A 4,511-nucleotide genomic window follows, 5' to 3' on the forward strand; every position below is an offset into this window, starting at 1 on the left:
TCATTTTTATGAAATTTTTTCTTTCTCCCTCTCTTCTAAAAATCATAGACAATTTGCTATAAGTGCTATCATGTAAACTATATTTCCATAAAAGTCTTAACTGGGAAAGAAGAAACAGACCAAAATAAAAATAAAATCACAAAAAAGAACACATTAAATGAAAAATATGCTTAAATCTATATTCAGAGCCCATCACTTCTTTATCTGGATATAGATAATATTTTCCTTTATTAGTCTTTCATACTTTTCTTGGATCATAGTGTTGCTGAGAAGAGCTGAGTTGCTGATACTTTGTGCTAAGTTTTCCTGGTTCTGCTCATTTCACTTTGCATCAGTTTAAATAAGTCTTTTAAGTTTTTTTTTTCCTAAATCTGCCTATTTATCATATCTTATTGCACAATAGTATTCCATTACATTCATATACTACAGCTTGTTAAACTCTTCCCCAATTGATGAGCATTCCCTCAGTTTCTAATATTTTGATACCATAAAAAGGGCTGCTGTAAATATTTTTGTACATGTAGGTTTTTCCCCCTTTTTTATGATCTCTTTGGATTACAGACCTAGTGGAGGTATTGATGCACCAAGGGAAGGCATAGTTTGGTTCCTCTTTGGGCATAATTCCAAATTGCTCTCTAGAAGGGTTGAATCAGTTTTCAACTTTATCAGTAGTGCATCAGTATTTTCATCATCCTCTATATTATTTATCATTTTCTTTTTTATTATTATTATCATGCTAGCCAATCTGATAAGTGTGAGTACTTCAGAGTTGTTTTAATTTGCATTTCTCTAATCAAAAGTGATTTAGAACACTTTTTCATTTGCCTACAAATAGCTTTAGTTTCTACATCTGAAAAATGTCTGTACAAGTGATTTGACCATTTATCATTTGGGTAATGGATTATGTTCTTATAAATTTAACTCAGTTCTCTATATATTTGAGGTGTGAAACCTTTATCAGACATTTGCTATAGATTATCAGCCCTCTATTTTCCTTCTAATCTTGATTGCATTGGTTTTGTTTGTACAAAAACTTTTATTTTAATGTCATCAAAATTACATATATTTCATAATGCTTATAACTTACTTAACTTCTCCTTTAAGAATTTGGATGCTCAAAGGATATGAACAGACAATTTTCAGATGATGAAATTGAAACTATTTCCACTCATATGAAAGTGTTCCAAATCACTATTGATCAGAGAAATACAAATTAAGACAACTCTGAGATACCACTACACACCTGTCAGATTGGCTAAGATGACAGGAAAAAATAATGATGAATATTGGAGGGGATGCAGGAAAACTGGAACATTGATGCATTGTTGGTGGAATTGTGAATGAATCCAACCATTCTGTAGAGCAATCTGGAATTATGCCCAAAAAGTTATCAAACTGTGCATACCCTTTGATCCAGCAGTGTTATTACTGGGCTTATATCCCAAAGAAATACTAAAGAAGGGAAAGGGACCTGTATGTGCCAAAAAGTTTGTGGCAGCCCTTTTTGTAGTGGCTAGAAACTGGAAGATGAATGGATGTCCATCAATTGGAGAATGGTTGGGTAAATTATGGTATATGAATGTTATGGAATATTATTGTTTTGTAAGAAATGACCAGCAGGATGAATACAGAGAGGCTTGGAGAGACTTACATCAACTGATATTGAGTGAAATGAGCAGAACCAGGAGATCATTATACACTCCAACAACGATACTATATGAGGATGTATTCTGATGGAAGTGGAAATCTTCGACAAAGAGAAGATCTAATTCAGTTCCAATTGATCAATGATGGACAGAAGCAGCTAGAGAAGGAACACTGGGAAGTGAATGTGAACTGTTTGCATTTTTGTTTTTCTTCCCAGGTTATTTTTACCTTCTGAATCCAATTCTTCTTGTGCAACAAGAGAACTGTTCGGTTCTGCACACATAAATTGTATCTAGGATATACTATAATATAATTAACATGTATAAGACTGCCTGCCATCTAGGAGAGGGAGTGGAGGGAGGGAAGGGAAAAGTTGGAACAGACATGAATGCAAGGGATAATGTAAAAAATTACCCAGGCATATGTTCTGTCAAGAAAAGTTATAATAAAAAAACCCACCACCACAACAAAAAAGAATTTGGATGCTACAACACATGGTACATATATGCTTAGTATTGATATTGCTTCATTGTCTAAGATTCTTTTTTTGATAAGATGTAATTTCCTTAGTTATGACTTTTAATTAGGCCTATTTTTGCTTTTACTTTCTCTAAGATCAAGATTTTTTTCTTTAGCTGAAACAAAATAGGTTTTGCTCAGATGATTTCAGAGAGGCTTGGAGAAACTTATATGAACTGATGCTAAGTGAAATGAGGAGAACCAGGAGATCACTGTACACAGCAACAATAAGACTATACAATGATCAGTTCTGATGGATGTGGCTCTCAGGGCAGTTTTTCTTGATAATTTCCTGAATGATTCTGTCCAGGTCCTTCTTTTGATTATGGTTTTCAAATAGTCCAATGATTCTGATATTGTCTCTCCTGGATCTATTTTTCTATGAGGTATTTTACATTTTCTTCTTCTTTTGAATTTATTTGACTGATTCTTGATGTAGCAGAGTCATTAGCTTCCATTTAAAGAGTTGTTTTCTTCAACTAGCTTATGAACTTTTCTATTTGGCAAGTTGTACTTTTTAAGGAGTTGTTTTCTTCTTTGGATTTTTGTATCTCCTTTTCCATTTGGCCAATTCTACTTTTTAAGTATTTTTTCTTTTTTCCAAGTTATTGATTCTCTTGTATCATTCTCATTTATTTTCCCAATTGTTCTTCTACCTCTCTTATATGATTTTTAAAACTCCTTTTTGAACACTTTGGTGAGTTCTTTCTGGGCTTGAGACCACTTCCCATTTTTCTTTAAGATTTTGCCTATAGGTATTTAGACATTGTTGTCCTCTTCTGATTGTGTCTTGATCTTTCTTTACACCATAATAACTTCTTTTTTATTTTTTACTCAACTACTTGCTTTCTTTTTCCTTTCCTTTAAATTTGACTTTTGCTTCTAGGGTGGAAGAGGCACTGCCTCAGGCTTTTTGTACCTGAAGCTGCAAGTCCTGGCTGTTTGTTGGTACTGCACTGATGTTGCCCTGAGGTCCACAGGGGACCTTTTTGTGTCTGGTGCTACCCTTAAGGATGGTGGGGGAAGTGATTAGCATTGCTGAAAACCACAGGGGCTTGGCAGCTTACTTGGTGCTGAGCTTTGGTCCTAGTGCTGGTGTCTGGATTTTTCTGAGGCTCATGAGATATTTCTGTGTTTCTTAGGCTACACTGAAACACATGACAGTCTGGCAGCTAGAGGGATTTGTTTACCTGCTTTGTTGAAGCATGTGGCAGTTCTCAGAGATGCTAGCTTAAACATTCACAATTTTTCTAAACATATTTTCATATTCATCATGCTGTACTTCATCAATTGATGTTGTCTTCCAGTTTTCTCTAAAATAAGTCTGCTCGTCATTTCCTAGAATAATAATATTCCATTACATTTATAACTTACTCAGCTATCCCCCAATTGATGGGCATCTTAAGTTTCTAATTCCTTGCTCAAATATTTTTGCACATGTGGCTCCTTTTCCCTCTTTTATGATCTCTTTGGAATATAGATCTAGTGGAAACACTGCTAGATGAAAGGGTATTCACAGTTTTATAGCTTTGTGGGCATATGAACTGTGGATTCTTTAGATTGGCCCTTTGTTCAGAACATTTGTATGTTAAGAAATCTTGGCAGATTTTTGTTTTGTTGTGTATAGTTTTCAGGTTTTTTGACTTGCATGTTCTTCTGGGATGACTATTGTAAGTTGTCTCTTTGTATCCTGTTTCTGAGATCAAAATGTTTATAAAGAGATAATAGTTGGATAGAGCACCAGACCTGAAGTCAGGAGGACCTGAGTTCAAATGTGGCCTCAGATACTTAACACTTCCTAGCTGTGTGATCACGGGCAAGTCACTTAACCCCAATTGTCTCAGAAAAAAAAATAGATTATGGTTTAAAAAAAACCCACCATTACTTTTTGTTTCTATTCCAGATTGCATTTCACTTCTGTGTATCTGTATTCTCAATCTATGTTCTCTTTTTTGTTTGGTGAAATTTAAAACATTTATCATTTAAGAGTTGTTGCTTTTTCTTTTCTTCTTCTATTCTATAGATTTTATCCACTGCACAGACCACAAAGTCAGCTTTCACAATTCTTATTTCTTTTTTTAACCATTCAGGAAAATCTTCCCCAGGTTTCTTGCCTTCTTGGGAATCTAGAAAATCCTCAGTCTCAGCAAATACTGATTTATTTTCTTTCATTTTATTTATGCAGAGCTACTTGGACTTGCTTTGATGATTTGGAGGCCATATTCCCTTTTGTAATTAATATCTTCCATGTTGGTTTATTTGCTTCTGCCCAAGGATTTTAATTGGATTTTCCTCTTTCTTAGATTTGGTAATTTTAGGTAATTTGGTATTAAAATTTGGTAATT

The sequence above is a fragment of the Sminthopsis crassicaudata genome, chromosome 3 (assembly GCF_048593235.1).
Source record: "Sminthopsis crassicaudata isolate SCR6 chromosome 3, ASM4859323v1, whole genome shotgun sequence".
NCBI lineage: Eukaryota > Metazoa > Chordata > Mammalia > Dasyuromorphia > Dasyuridae > Sminthopsis > Sminthopsis crassicaudata.